Genomic DNA, 16,955 nt, shown 5'->3' with positions numbered 1-16,955 from the left:
TTCACCAGTGTGGATGGATTTTTATCTGAATCATTGAAGAGAAGCCCCATATTGGCAAGGTCACAGATCCACTGAGGTATCAGAAAAAAAGTATTGCAACATATTGTTAGCTGCCGTTCTTGTTGTTCATCCTTTGTTTTCAAAGAGGACCAATGATATCACTGGGTGATGTCTCAACTTGCACGTGAATTGGATTTTACTGAGGGAGAGTTGTCCAAAGTCATCAGCCCCACTCTCTCTTCCAGGGTCATGGAAGTTCAGTGACAAGACAGAAGTCAAGATGATTTGCAATGACCCACGATGCAATGGATGACCTCAGTGCCTTTAATGTCTAACCAAGCTCTAAGCATGCAATAGCACCTGCTTTGGCCATTGGAACAAATCATTGTCATCTGCCCATTCTGCTGAGGGAAGTCTTCACATGCTTGGGGTAGACATCCAACTAACTAACTGATGGATAGACACCAAAGGTAGATGAGCAGCCCTGAAAAGGTCTTGGTAGCCCTCATACCAGAAGTGCTAGTCCTCCCTGGACACCCCATATGCCCCAACTACCATTCTATGGGTATGTCAACTAGAATAAAACACTCCTTAAGGGCCTGAGAGTGAGAGGAAAAAATGAAATCTTGTTAATAGATAGATAGATAGACAGACAGACATACTTTACTGAGAAAAAAAAAGTAATCATACTATGTGTAGTCAGGTTTACAGCCATACAGTTGCCCTATCACTTAAGTTTCCCAAAGTAGATATAATCCTTGTATTAAAGGTTCTCTTTCAACACAAAAGACCTGAATACAGTTTGAAGGATTTCTCATTCTCTGGAATAGAACACAAGGTCCTTGAAAGAACTGATTATTTTTGTATAACCTGCACCTAGCACATAGCAGGCCCTTAATAAATACCTACTGACTGACTGGCTATCCTCTTCCTATACTTCAAGGAGGTCAAATAGGGAATGGAGGGGATTATATACCAAACTATTTACAGCAGAACTTGTTTTTAGTAGAAAACAGCTAGGAGTAAATTGTGTTAATTTTGTCTTTTTGCATCACTTCAGCTTAGCTAAATGTCTCACACAATGGAGGTGTTTACTAAATTCAGTGTTGGGTTGGACTGGATTGGGTCAGGTTGACTGCACTGCATTGGATTGGATTGGATTGGATGGGAGGATCATTAACAAACACATGGCTATAAGAAAGAATAGGAAAAGAAATCAATAAGTAGGCTCATACATTAAGACTTCAAGGATCTCTGGTCCATTGCTATGAGTCCTTCCACCACTGATCCAGATCCCAAGCCCCACAAACCTTAAAAGAAGGCCTTTAGAGAAGGCTGTGACCCAAGAAATATCATCACCTGGCGGCCAACCTTCTGAGGAGGAGCTCTTGGCACTCAGCGAGGCTGGTCCTCGGATAACAGACACCTAGCTTGTTGCCAGGCTCATAGTTGAGGTTTTTCCAGCTTGGTCAAACCTGCCAGAGCTTCAGCTATGCTGGCATCACCTCTGAGATTCCAGGGTCACCTCTATACCACAATGAGGTATCCAAGTGAGACTATGGCACAGGAAATAGCCCCTGAAAAAAAGCATCAACAACAAAAATGAGCAGCACAGGAGCCTTTGCCTTTTGTCCTGGGCAAATGTTTTCAAACAAAGGGTATAAAGAAAGAACTCCGTGTGTACATTTAAGTGACATGTTGTTGAAACTTGGCGCTATGTAATTATAATGGCCAAGCTTGGCTGAGGATAAGAGTTGAGAAAATACACCTCCTTGCATACTCTGAAAAGATAGTGGACTATGGGTATGAAATATTATATATAATCTTAGCCATAGATGATATGTTGATTGGTTTCACCTAGCTGCTTTTCCTCTCTCTTTCTCTCTCTTTTTTTATTCTTTATTATATGAAATAGCTTTTTGGTTAGAGGAAATGGGAGAGATACAACTGAAAATAAAGATGATATAAAAATAAAGTACTATTAAAAAAAACCAAGAAAACCTGAAAAAAGAGAGAGAGAGAGAGAGAAGAGAGAGAGAGAGAGAGAAGAGAGAGAGAGAGAGAGAGAGAGAGAGAGATGTGTAACAGGATATCCCTCACCACTTGGGTGGCCTTGGACAAGTCACTGGGTAACAACTCAATTTTTGAGCACTTAAGAGTTTGAAGAGCACATTAGATGTATTTTTCCAGGGAGCACCAGAACACAGTGAGATAAATACTACAACTATTCTGATCCCCATGTTACAAATCAAGAAATTGAAGCCCAACAATGATATATGACTTGCCCAGGGTCACACAGCTAGTGTCCGAATCAAGATTTGAACCCAAGTCTCCCTAGTTTCCAGTCCAGCATTCTATCCAATGAGCCAGTAGTTCTCAAAGTATACTCTGTGAACCCCCAAAGGTCTCCAAGACACTTTCAAGTAATCTTTGAGGTCAAAAATGTTTTCATAGTAACACTAAAATGTTTTCACTTTCTAAAATGCTCCTCTTTTTGCCAAATACATATCTGTGTGAGTTCAGATTGTCTTCGTACACTTAAACCAAAACAACAGAGGACAACAGATTGAATGTAGACACAGAGAAGAGAATCCAGCTGTCTTTTATTAAGCCAGACAAAGAAATTTACAAAAATATGGAAAAAATGCTACTCTTCTCATTAATTTTGCTCTAAAAAATATAAGAATTTTTTGTCATAAAAAATGTGCTATTTATGTTAGCAGGTAATGAGTTTATTATTTTTGTTTTAATGAATTATTTCTTTTTTAATTTATTAGTTTTAATTTCTAATATGACAAACATTGATAGACGTTAGCCACATAAACAAAACTTCTTTGAGCTCCTGTCTAATTTTTAATAGCATAAAGCAGGCCTCAGACCACAAAGTTTCAGAACTTTGTCTTGCTGTCTCATTAAATTTAACCTCTATGGGCAGCTAGATGCTGTAGCAATTAGAGCTCTGGACCTGGAACAAGGAAAACCTTAGTTCAAACCCAGCTTCAGACACTCACTAGCTGTGTGAAGTTTGGCAAGTGTCTTCAGCTCCTTCAGCCTCAGTTTCTTTATCTGTAAAATGGGCATAATAATAGCACCTACTTCCTGGGGTTTGGTGAGGATAAAACGTGATAATATTTATGAAGCACTATATAGATTCTAGATGTGTGACCCTGGCCAAGTCACTTAGCCCTGGTTACCTCAGTTTCTTCATCTACAAAATGAGTTTGAGAAGGAAATGACAATATCCTTGCCAAGAAAATCCCAAATGGGATTACAGAGTCAGACAAAACTGAGAAACAAATATAGGTGCTAACTATTAGTATTATTCTGAGTCTAAATTCACTTAGTTATAAAATTAGTGGGTTGAACTAGACGATACCAATAATCTTTTCAAGCTCTAAATCTGGGCTAGAACCTTGACTTTCAAAAAAAAAAAGCTTCCTGATCAACAGAAAATTAGGAATTCTACTCCCATCCCTCTCTGAACCATTTTAATAAGCCTTGGTAAATCAAATTTTCATCAGTCCTTCAGTCATATCTCATTCCATTAGATGTACACAGATTGGACTACACACAGAGATCTGTATCAACTCTATAACCTCTATGCTATTGAGACGTATAATGTTTCAAGAAACTCGGTGAACGCCCCTCCCTACCCTCCTCCACACACATACACATGCTTTCTTTCCCACCGTGATTAAGCGTGGGAGGCAACAGTTTCCACCATGGAAAACTGGTGAGTTTCTCATTAAGTGAGAACTTTCATAGCCAAAGGAGAATCTCATGTTAAAGCAGTTCACCCAAAGCCCTCGTCAAGGCCTTTGATTTCCTGACCCTCAGCAGACCGACTCCCATGCATTAGAACTGCTTCTAAACATGGGAATGCCGGTGATTTGCAAACTGAGACAAATCCAGAGAGCTTGGCAGGACCGGCAGGCCAGAGCACAGGCCGAGCTGCTTCAGCTGACTATTCACATTTGAAAAAATAATAATAATAATCCATCGAGTGGTATATAAGGTCACTCTGACCGCCAGAATATAATGCCAAAATATTCTGCTTGGCGCAGCCCCTCTCTGGCTTCTTCCTCATTTGTAAGTGGAGAGCCAAGACAGGTCCGGGCCCCTGGCTCTCGTGTTCACTGGCTTACCCACATCTATCTGCCAATGGTTCATGTTGCAAATTTGCTTATATTTAGAAGAACAGGTGTGTGGCCCAGCGCTAAATTCAATCAAGTCTATGCCGGAGTCATCTTTACCATTTTCAGATTGCTGAAATAATTTAATACGTAAAAGGCCAACGGACTGACCCTGAAATGTCTGCCAGGGGAGGGACATGTAATGTGTGGTTAACTGTTCTTATGATCCCTGGCTCTGTTCAGATTCTCTCTCCTTCTCTCTTTTCAGAGGTTTAAAAAAAGCCTGTAGTTTAAAAGAACTGCTTCACAGTTGATCAACCATATGACGTAGTAGAAAGGCTAACCTGCACTGGTAGGGAGAGTTTCCTCACTGTGAATTTCCTATATCGATGACATTCCTAGTTCAGTCCCTATACAACCCTATGAGGCAGATGCTATTGTTAACACCATTATAAAGATAGGGAAGTTGAGGATCAAAAATATTAATTGATATACCTAGTATCATACAGCTGTCTAATCCTTGCAAGTGTCTGAAGCTAGATTCAAACTACGATATTCCTGACTTCAAGTCCACGACTCTAACCACTAGCTCACCCTGCCTCTTATTACTGACCTTACCTCCTACTGACTCTCACCTCAGAGCACACTTGTCTTCCTTTTAATCCCTCTCCTTTTCCCTCTCCTCTCCTGTCTCCTCCCTCCTCATTCCCTCTCTCATCTTCCCCTCATCTCTCATCTCTGCTGTCTACCAACTTTTGTCTTTTATGCCTGCTTACCTTACAACACTGTTCAGCTAAAAGAAATGCAACAGGTCATTTATCAACCATGTATTTAGTTCAAGAGATAGCACTTTGAAAGTGCTAGTGTTTTACAAGGTCTCATTATTGAGATTTGTAGATTCAGGAAAAACTGTACTATATTCTACTCAAAATGACGACTTTGGGGCCACCCATTCCTTGAGAATTCCAGCACCACCGGACTGTCCTACCAAAGCTTCCTGTCTGTGCCAATCACATGGCTGTGTCAGGAGGAACTAGGAAACTGCTATGAAAAGATTCATTTGTAGTACTGGTCTTTCTTGACCTAATGTCTAGTCTTAACAAAAAGCCCCCAGTGACAAGGAACTTGGCTAAATCAGAATAAAACCTTAATGTCTTAGAAGGCCAAGGGAACACCCTAGGGCTTCAGAAGGCAAATTTTTTGAATTATTTCAAAATGATCCTGGGCTGCCACCTTCAGTATCATAGAATCAAAGAGTCCTTGATTTAAACCTACATGGAATCACAGAAGTCATCTGGGCAGCTAGGTAGTACAGTAGATAGAGGGCTGAGCCTGGAGTCAGGTAGACCCACATTCAGGTATGACCTCAGACACTTCCTAGCTGTGTGACCTTGGGCAAGTCACTTAACCCGGTTTGCCCCAGTTTTCTCCTCTGTAAAATGAGCTGGAGAAGGAAATGGCAAACCGCTTCAGCATTTCTGCTGAAGGGGTCACAAAGTGTTGAATATGACTGAAAATGACTAAACAAGTCATCTAAAGGTCATCATTTTACAGAGAGGGGAGCTGAGTCCTGGAAGGGTTACCTCCCTTGTGTAAGATCACATAGGTAGTAAGTAGCAGATTCAATACTGGAGTGGAATACCAAGCAGAAAGAGAAGGAAAGTCCCTTTGCTGCAATTTCAGCAGCATGAACCCCAGCAGCCATTTTATATCATGGTAAGAGTATTGGAAGCACCCAGCTTTGGGTCCTGTGTGTGCTACCTCACTTTATTATTTGTGCTTCTCATTGTGATTCAGCCTATTCATGTTAACCTATTAAATTATTCGTGGACTGGGTTCTCTATCTATCCAGGGACTGGGTTGGCAACCCCCTCCAGAAACTCAGCCAGTGAGAGCAATTTATATACTTCTCAAGAACTTCCTCTCTTTTGAGGGTTACTGACTGAGGTGGGGAGATGAGGAAAATCGAACACAGATAAAATCTACTTTATGTGTTATTAAGGGTTTGTGATTACTTTTCATCTATTTCTTAAGAGACATATAAAATGCTCCATTCACCCATTTTTTCAAATGGGAAAAGTGCCTGGATTTGGAATCCAGAGACCCAAATTCAAATCCCATCTCTGCCCTTTCCAGTTGTGAGACTTTGGCTTTGCCTTCTGGCCTAGGCAACGAGATACTGCAGTGGATAGAGTGCTGGACCTGGAGTCAGGTAGACCTGGGTTCAAATCCAGGCTCAGATATTTACTAGCTTGGTGGCCCTGGGCAAGTCCCTTAAATTCTGTCTGCCTCAGTCTCTTCAACTGTAAAATGGGGATAATAGTAACACCTATCTTACAGGGCTGATGTGAGGATAACTGGGGGTGTCCCAATGAGGTTTTGTCCTGATGTCCTGAGTGCTTTTCTTTTCTCCCTCTACAGTACTTCATCTGGTGATCTCATCAGTAAATATATCAAGTACCTTAGCTATATGAAGCAAATATAAAGGAGAAAAGTTGGTAGAAAGCAGAGAGACAAATGACAGATGAGGGGAAGATGAGAGAGGGAATGATGAGGGAGGAGGCAGAAGAGAAGAGGGGAAAGGAGAGAGAATAAAAGGAAGACAAGTGTGCTCTAGGTGAGCGTCGGTAGGAGGTAAACTGCCCATGTGATGCCCCACTGTTCCCTAGAACTTTGGGCATCCGAGTAAATTATGACCTGTCATCCCTGCCCTTTGAGGCTCTCATTATGATAGCGCTTTCTGCCCTGAGAAATCCCTTGTCTGCTGTTATTTACAAATATCAAAGTTCATTTTTATAATACAAGTTTATCCCTCATCCTCATCCCCACCCCAAGGAAATTTTGTAAATGTTATACATGCGAAAGAATGACATCATTTAGGGGGAAGACTGCTGTGGACCTGAAATTAAAAGACTTGAATATTCAAATCTCAGCTCTGCCCCTCCCTCTCTGTAAGAGCACGAGATGGGCCTAGCAGCTAGTGTGCCTCAGTCTGCTTTTTTGTAACATCAGAGACTAGACCTAGAAGACCTTTACAATCCCTTCTGGCTCTCAATCTGTGTGGCCGTGAGGAACATGTTTTGGAACCTCACTGAGGTTGGAGCCATTTATTAGCCATGTCTGGAAGTCACAGAGTCACATCTAAAAGTTGTTTGATTATTTTATTACTGTTCTTTGAAAAGCTAGGCTATTGGACAGCCCTAAAGGGTTGTGTTTGAAATAATGGTCATTCTATCTCTCAAGGATCTGTGATTTTGGTAGCGTAGGTACAGCTTTTGCTAACACAGGTCATAAAAGGAGCATGCACATTACCAAAGAAGTCATCAGCGAGGTTGGCCTGGCAACAAGCCCCTCCAGAGTGACTCATAGCATCACAAATTTAGAGCCTGGAGCCCCAAAGGGTCTTCTTAGCCATCTAGTCCAACCCTTTCATTTGACAGCTGAGTATCATAGAGTCATGATTTAGAGCTATAAGGAAACTTAGAAGCTATCCAATGGGGAAACCGAGGCCCAGAATGGTTAAGTGACTTGTCCTCAGTCACACAGGCAGTAAGTAGGCAGAACTGAGATTTGAACTCAGGTCTTCGAATTTGTCAGATGCCTTTTCACCTTGCCATGTTCTTTGATTCTTGGATGAAAGACATGTAAGTTTATCACCAGGCCCACACTTCAGTGTTTCCAGCTTGGAAAGACCTGATAAAGCATGCACCCAGCTGGCCAAGTATCCAAACCCACAGGGATATGCCAAGACACAATGAGGGAGCCAAGAAACAGCAGCAACAACAACAATAATTCACATTTATACAGGGCTTTGGAGGCAACAAAGAGGGTCTACGATGATACTTTGAGAAGCTGAGGTTCCTTTCATTTTTCTGGGCTTTCTTTTTTCTTCTAATAAAATCTAGTTTGTGTTTTGTCTAACTATGCCCTAATAGTAAAAAAAAAAAAGTATAGTTGGAACAACAGAAGAGACTTTGGTAAATGGAGTCAGAGGGTGTGAATTCAAATCCTGCCTCTAATGATCACTACCTGAGTAACCTTGGGCCTCAGTTTACTTATCTGTAAAATTAGGAAGTTGGACTAAATGACTTGAGATCTCTTCAAGCTCAAGATCTATAACCCTGTGGTGGCTAGCATTTATGTTATAACATTAGAGCACTGAGACTAGGGTCAGGAAGACCAAGTTTGAATCCCTTCTCAAATACTTGCTGGCTGTGTAACCCTGGTCCTCTCTGGTGTTTAGTCATTTCAATCACGTCCATATCTTCGTGACTCTTTTTGTGGTTTTCGTGGCAAAAGTGCTGGAGTGGTTTGCTGTTTTTTTCTTCAGCTCACTTTACAGATACAGAAACTGAGGCTAAGAAGGTTAGGAGACTTGCCCAGAATAACACAGCTAATAAGTGTCTGAGGCCAGATTTGAACTTGGGTCTTCCTGACTCCAGGCTTAGCACTGCAGCCACTGTACCATCAAGCTGCTGCTGGACAAGTCATCTAACCTCTCTGCCTGCCTCAGTTTCCTCATATGTAAAATGTCAATGATAATAACCTACCTCACAGTGTTGTTGCTAGGATCAAATGAGATATGTAAGGTGCTTTGCAAACTTAAAGTGTTATATAAATCCTAGCTATTAGTTATAATCTCTGACCTCAGTGAAAAAGATTTAGGCAGAAAGGGATTAAACTTCATTCAGAACTCTTCAACATCCTTAGCAACTTTATTGTCTTACCCTCAATGCGATAGTCCTAATAGCCTTATATTACATCATATCATACCATATTATTTATAATAAGTAATTCTGGTCTGCATTTCAATGACTATAGACTATTACTAGAGAGGATATTTGCTATGGACTAGTTAAAAATTAAGCTGAAGATACAATGTGACCTGGAGACCTATTGGTAGACAAGCAGGCGCTAGGCTTAATCTTGGCTTGGTCACTATTGGACATTCTCAATGAAAGAATGGCATTCATTACCCTCGTGCTTCAAAGAAACCAGCAATGCCTGTTATTAACAGTCATTATCAGAATAGAAGATGCATAGAGGTTGATTAGCAGTATTAATAACTTGATAATTTTTAAAAAATGAAAATGGGATTTGGGACCTAGAACCAAAGTAAATATAACTAGCAACCCAAAATTTCTCCATCCTCATGCCCCTTCTGCCATTGATTTGTATCTGCGTGTGTTCCTTTGAGCAGTTGATTTAATCTTTCTGCTTTTCAGTTCTGTCATTTGGAAGATGGGGATTAATAATACTTACCTGCCTCTCCAAGGGTCTATAGAGTTAATTACAAACAGAGGGGTACTGTATTATGTATTAGGTAGGAGTTGATTAAAGAATGCCTTGATACAACGTGTCATGGAGCTACTAATTGATGCCATGCTATTCACTGTACAAGTATATCAAAGTGGCCTCACATTTCATCATACCTCTTGCTAAGATTTATAAATGTTTGTTAATTGGATTGACTTGGATTTATTGAATTTCAGGTGCTGTTTTAAAGAATCTCACTCATTCATTCTTCTCTATGGAAGGGCCCCCTTAGGGATCAATTAGTGTTCAATTCTGGATGTGGCACCAAGAAAACCAGGGTTCTAATCCTGCTTCTGATACTAGCTACATGACACTGGGCAAGTCACTTAACCCTCCCAACTTCAGTTTTCCCCTCTGTAAGGTGGGAATATAATTAGACAATGTGGTTATAAGAATAACATGGGGTGACATATGTATTATACATTGTAGACTTTCAAGCTATCTAAATGTCAGCTATTGTTATTCTTAACCCCCTCTGACCCTCCTCCACCAGAGTCCACTCTGTGGTAGATGCTATTTTAATTTTACATGAGTGAGCTGCTTTGATAGAGGTATCCATTTCTGGATCATCCTTTTATTGGATTGAAAAATACAGGTGCTGATACCTGGTACTTATGTGAAGCAAAAACCACTATCAGCCCAAGTTTCATGTTGAGGTTAAATAGCAACACTCCAAAAATTAATTAATCTTATCTGGAATTACAGCTGCTTCCCATTAATTTTGATCGAATACTGAATGTCATCTCTGGCCGAGCTAATTTAAATGAGGGCCAAGGCTTGAGTGTTACATATGGAGGAAAAGAGAAGTTGGGGTGGTCGCTTCTCAAGTGAACCTTTTTATCAGCACACAGGGAAAAGGCTGAGATCATATAAGTTTAGAATGCTGGAGGCACCTTTTCCGCTGTGAGTGACTTTTATAAGTACTATCTTATAGTACTTATAGACCTGGAGGCAGGTCCAGGCTTAGACTTTTCTCACCTGGATTTGAAAGGGAAAGGGGAAAAACAGAGTTGTAGTAGTCTCCTCCTGTGTTTGGCTGCTTCTGGCCTGTTTGTTCAAGCAAATGTGACACGAAGGGTTATTTTAGGTTGATGGGTGGCAAGGAAGGGGAGGAACTGCCCTTGAAAGGTTAAAGCCTGGAATCAAGTCAGTAAGCAGAGTGGAAAGTTTGGCCAGGGATCACGAGGGAGGTGACAGAAACAAGACTGCTCAGGGGAGGGGGATAATATGACCCAAAGGGGGGAAAATAGAGATTGCTAGCTTTGGGTCAGTTCCTAATCACTTCCTTTGGCAATGACTCTGCTGTTGATAGGAAGCTGGAATCACAAGCCACTACAATGGAAGAAATACACTGAGTCTGAGACAGAAAAAATCGTGGATTTTTCAAGCTACTTTTGCACAGTTGCTCAAGTTGCTTCCAAACAGTAGATATTTAATACCAGCAGCATACCTAGGAGACAGCTTACACATATAACCTTCTCTCTTTACAGATGAGAAAGCTGATGTAGGCAGAGGTCAAGTGTTTCACTTCAGATGAAACAGCTGAACAGAGAACCTGGGCCCCTTCCTCCCAGCCCACTTGATCTGGACTTTAGTTCATGTGATACCAAAACCTGGCCGTTGAATAGCAGATTATCAAATTGATGACAGAGGAGCAACAGCCTTCTGAAAATCTGTGATATTCAGATTAATCCAAAGAATCCAAGATTACGCAGAGGGGATCCACACAAGACTTTTATTTCGATCCAGTTGAACTCTGTTGGACAATGCCTGAGCCTAATGGAGCAAGAGTAGCTGAATGGACTTTTTAGCTTCCATCCAAATTTCCCAACTGAGAAAGCAGTTAGGACAAGGCGAAAGTGTGAGATTGCTGAGAGTGGGAGGTAAAAGGCTGCAGGACATTCATTGATGGAAGAAACTGCCAGAGATGCAGAGGAGGAGATGAATTATTAAGTCACAGGAATGGTGTTTGACTATGCCAAGTAGGGGAAGAAGGAAATGAAGAAAATTGGGAAGGAAATAGTCTGATAGACTGATTAGCTGTGAAACTCTCCCTTCTGATGAAACTTCTAAATTGGCCAAAGAGGTGTGAACAGTCAGGAAGTTTCCTTGCCCAAGAGAGGTGGACATGTCTCTCCCTGCAATATCCCCACAAGGAGTTCACTAGGGGTGGGAAGGGGGAGGGAAAAGATGTTTTTAGCTTCCTAAGTGTGTCCATTTGCCAAATGAAGTTTGTGCAAGAATCCTTGGTTTTGACCCAGTTTGAGCCAAGTGGAGCCTCTTACATTTAGAAAGATGAGAAAGCTCTGAAAATCTCCAAAAGGGTTTCACTGTGTTTGTTTGAAAGGGATGCTCTGATTGCAGTCCTGGGCATATTTGATGAGTAAATTTACTCACCCATTGATCAATATAACATTTTGGTAAAGTCAGGAAAACTCTTTGTAAGAATTTTGGAGGCTGCAGCAAATTCATAGCGGAGGTAAATTTTGTGAATGTCTACATGTGAAGGTCCCGTGGTAATACAGAACCTGAAAGTAACACTGTTACTGGGAAGTCCACCAGAGGAAGGAGCAGAGTTGGGCTAGGGAAAGATATTCTGAAAGACCTAGAATGACACTTAACAATAATGCTGTTCATACTGAGAAGTGGGGTGATCATTGCACTTAATATAAGCAGTTCCTTTTATAATAATATGTATTTTCCTTTATTCATTTTAAAACATTATTCTGAGAAGATATCTAGAGGCTTCAGGTCCATGACACAAACAAAATGAAACATAAAAACCATTATGGACATCTTACTTAATGAGTCAAACTCAACATAGAGGGAGGTCTATTGTGGAATGGCTCAGGAATTTGTCTTTGGCCTACTGCTCCATTCAAGGCCAGGTCTCAGACTTCAAATCATGAGAAGGTTCCATTGTATCACCTTGCCTCCATGAAGATGGAGTTTGTAGGTCTTGGACCCCAAGTTCAATAAAAGTCAATGATGTAATCTTGCAACGAAAAAATCCAGTGAGATCATAGACTGTATGAAGAAGAATTATGTTTAGTTCTGGGTAACACATTTAAGGACATTGAAAGCTATGAAAAGTAGAATACTATAAAGAAAAGAATGGTCATGATGACAAGAGGACTGAAGAATATAGTAATGACTAATATTGATATTTATATAAAGACTAGTCTCCTATGTCACTCAGGCTTGAAGTACAGGGGCTGCTGACAGACCCAGGTCCACTCTGATGAGCATGGGAGCTTTGACCTGCTCTATTTTCAACCAGCACTTGCAGTTCAATCTTCCATAGGCAACCTGTTGCTTTTCCCCACCTTCACCCCCATTTCTGGGGTCTCATCAAATTAATGCCACACAATACAGCCCCCTTATCTGCTTAGCCCACTGCAGCTCTGAACTCCTGATCTCAAGAGATCCACCAGCCCTGAGCCTCTGGTAGCTGGGATTACAGACCACAGGTGTGCACCACCACACCTGACTTACATAGTGTTTTGAAGTCTTCAAAGTACTTTTGATGCATGATCTCCTTTGAGTCTGACAATAACCTGGTGAAATAGGTACTCTTGCTACTATTGTGCCCATTTTACGGTAACTTGCCTATAATGCAATCACACTGTTAGTAAGTGGGATCTGAACCTGGGCTATCCTGACCTCCAATCCAATACTCCATTCACCATTTCATGCTTCCTCTCTGAAATGCCACAGGAGATCATTTCATGGAACTAGGGCAGACCTAAGCCTGCAGAAGAGAAGATTTAGCAAGATATGTTAGCTGTCTTCAAGGACTATCTTAGAGAAGAGGGATTAACCTGGTTCTCCTTTGCCCCAGGAAGTGATAAGAAGTTAGATTTACCCCTGATGGGAGGAAAATTCTCCTAATGACTAGAACCATGCCAGAGTGCAATGAGCTCCTCTTGTGGGCTCTCCCTCATTAGGGGGTACTCAAGCAAAGACCGGATGGCTACCTGTTCCGGAGAGCATTAAGAGGATTCTTGTTTGGGTGTGATTGGGAAAAGTGGATTCTGAAATCCCTTCAAAACACTGAGATTTGGTGACTTTGGTTAATGGCTTGCCTTCCCGAACTTCCTGGATGTGTAGCCAGATGAGATTCTCATAAACTCCTTGAATCTAAATCCCTTTATTTATGAAGTAAAAACAATTTCACACTACCCACGTCAAGGCTGTTGTAAAGAAAGTACTTTGTAAACCATGTTAGATAGATAGACAGATATAAAGATATAGCATTTGGTAAGTTCTTGCTATGGACCAGAAGCTGTGTTAGTGCTGAGAATCTCATTATGCTGCCAAATTGAATCTTCCTGGGATTCACATTTCATCAATATTTTCTGCCTCTTTGATTGGACCCTTTGACTAGAGGGCAGGGCCATGGGCTCCAGGGGGCTTCACACAATGTTTTGGTTTTTTTTTTTCCATTTCCCACCAGCTATTTTGCTTCTGGGTGACTTTGAGCTCTCCACCATGAGTACATTCCCTCCCCTGTTTTCAGCTTACTTTTGTGTGCTGTCATCAACCATTAGATAGTAAGTTCCCTGAGGGCAGGGACTGTCTTTGTTTTGAGAGACAGAGAGAGAGAGAGAGAGAGAAGAGAGAGAGAGAGAGAGAGAATGAGAGAGAGAAGAGAGAGAGAGAGAGAGAGAGAGAAGAGAGAGAGAGAGAGAGAGAGAGCCTTAGCACTTAGCACAGGGTCATACATATTAGAAGGCATTTAATAAATGTTTATTGACTGATTCACTGGTAGTACAAATACAAGCAAGCAAGACAAGTCTTGCTCTTGAGGAACTTACATTCTAATAGAGGAAATGGGAAAACACAACATATAAAGCTGAGCTCGAAAGGGGGAGGATGTCCAAAGATGTCCCAGAAATGCTGTGGAGGCCTGGAACTGAGCAAGATAAGGGCAAAATTGGCCTTTCAAACCCAAGATGATTGCAGGGGCAGAGCCCAATCATCCAATGGAGATGATGGATCAATAGGATAAAATGGAGGAAGCATGGTGAACATATCTGCAAAGCAGACATTCTATGTTATATCAATGTGAGTCATTGATAGTATTATGTATTAGACTTGAGACTATGCATCTCTGACCCCAGTGCATTTTCTCTATGGCAAGCAATAGCTGCCTTAACTTCTCCCCACAATTAAAAGCTTCCCCTAGCTTAGACATTTGGTCAAGAAGGTAAGACTGATACCACTTGAGCCCAGGTGAAAGCAAATACTTTTGTGAGTTCATAAAAAATATCTACAGACTTGGGGTAACACTTCTATTTCACCCCTATCTGATGAAAGTATTAAATCGGCATGCCTAATTGAAGCAAGCCTAGTTTTTTCACTTCATGAATACCTACCAGATGTGGATGGGAGAAGCAAGATATTCATTCAGAATGTCAACCACTGTGCAAAGCAGAATCTAACCAGCATGAAATGTTTCCAAACTTGGATTTTCCTGTCTTTGGCTCAGCAACACACAAATGGGTGAGGTAAGCTGACTAATTGTAATTGCAGCATCACCCCATACAAGATTAAACTACTTCTTGCTAGAAATTCACTGCATTTTTTTTGCTAAAAATTACTAGTTTGACCCCTTAGTTCTCATCTCTGTTCATCCTGTGGCCATGTTTGTTATACTAACCATTAATAAAAATTAAAAAAAAAAAAGAAAGAGAAAGCATGGTAGAAGGGAAAGAGGAATAGAGCTCAGACTTAGGAAGAAAAAGATGGAGTTCAAACCCCTCCTCTGACGAGTCAGGCTAAATGATCCAGAACAAGTCACTTAACTTTGCAGTGCCTGAGGCAACTTTCCTAAGGCTATGAATTGCAGAACATATGCTGCTATGCCTTGGTAGAGAGAATGTCCTCCTCAGGAGTTCCAATACCCTAGAAATTATAAATCTGTTTTTTTGTTGTTTTGTTTTGTTTTTTTAGGTGAGAGAACAATCCTTTGGGTGATGTGGACTTTCACATTCTTAAGAAGAGCATTTCTAGAGACCTAACCAGAGCTGGGTAATGGTGGCTTTCACCCAAAGCACCAATATCTGAGGCTAGAAAGTGGGAGTAGAGGTGGGGGAAAGAATGTGCAATTATATCAATCATATCTCAATCTGTCCAAAATGAATCATTCCCTTTCCCCACCCCCAACTCAATCTCTCCCTAACTTCTCTCCTTTTCTTTAAGTCACTCCCATGCTTTTAGAAGTCTAGATTCACAACCTCAGTGTCCTTTTTAACGTTTTATTTTCCCTTACCCTCTGTATCCAATCAGCTTTTAAGTCTTGTCAATTCCATCATCAGAACTGAACTCAGTCAACTAACATTTTTTCAGTGATCACTATGTTATCAGGCATGTAGCAGGATACAAGAAAGGCAAAAGGCAGTCCCTGATATCAGAGTTCAGAATCTAATGGAGGAGACAACAGGCAAACAACTATATACAAAGAAGACATAAAATGGAAGTGATTGTTGAAAACTAAAAATAAATTAATTTTTAAAAATCAAAACAATGTTGTTGACAAAAAAAAAGAAGACATAAAGAAGATAAATTGAGGGTAGATTTAGAGGGACTCATACAGTTACCACTCCAGGGAAAGCCTTCATTAATTCATCCCTGAATTAGTGAAATAGCCTCCTAATTGATGCCCTTGCCTCCACTCTCTCCCCTTTCTAATTCATCCTCCCCATAGCTGCCAAAATGATATCAATAAAGCACAAGTTCAGCTCCTGGTCTGTGCCTCTTGGGTGCTACAAGAATCCTACTCCTCTCCCAGCCACTCCCTGTGCACTTCCTAACTACTGCCTTCCCTCTCTTCCATATCTTCCCAGGGGTTGCCCAGAATAATAGGGTAAGGCTCTCCTCTGTACACCTTCTTTGAGACCTCCCATATCTCTACCCTCTAGTTAAATAAATTTGTCCTATGTTCTAGAAATTCTAGGCTTCTTTTGACCCATCTCATATCTCCCCCCACTCTCAAGTTAATTTACCTTAAGCCCTAGAATTCTTAGGTTGAGCTCTGGCATTCCCCATTCTTGGGTGTAGAATTAAAGAGCGATTTGTCAGAAAACTGGGCAACCTATACCATTAAAAGGCCATCATACATGAACTTTGAAAAGAATAAATTCACACTTAAATTGCATATTTGCCTTTTTTTTTACAGAAAATGGGGTTCATACAATCATTGGATCATAGATTTAGGTCTGGAAGGGACCTCAATGGATGTCGAGTTCAACCTCCTTATTCTAAAGATGAGGAAATGAGGCCCAGAGAAGTGAGTGGCTTGTTCTGAGTCAGATAGGGAATAAACAGCTGAGCTGGAATTCAGACCAAGAGTTGAAAAGCTGGAAGTCACTCCAAAGTCAGCAGAAAACTCTCCCTCTGTTTTTTCCCTCTCACCAAACAATGGCTCTGGTTGAACCCAAGGCTGAAGGCCTCATTCCTCAACATAGAGCCTGGGAGCTACAGCATAAAGAGCAGATGGATTTG

Source organism: Phascolarctos cinereus, unplaced genomic scaffold (genome assembly GCF_003287225.1).
Source record: "Phascolarctos cinereus isolate Bilbo 61053 unplaced genomic scaffold, phaCin_HiC Scaffold_7;HRSCAF=346, whole genome shotgun sequence".
NCBI classification, from domain to species: Eukaryota; Metazoa; Chordata; class Mammalia; order Diprotodontia; family Phascolarctidae; genus Phascolarctos; species Phascolarctos cinereus.
Note: the sequence above shows the minus strand (reverse complement) of the source record.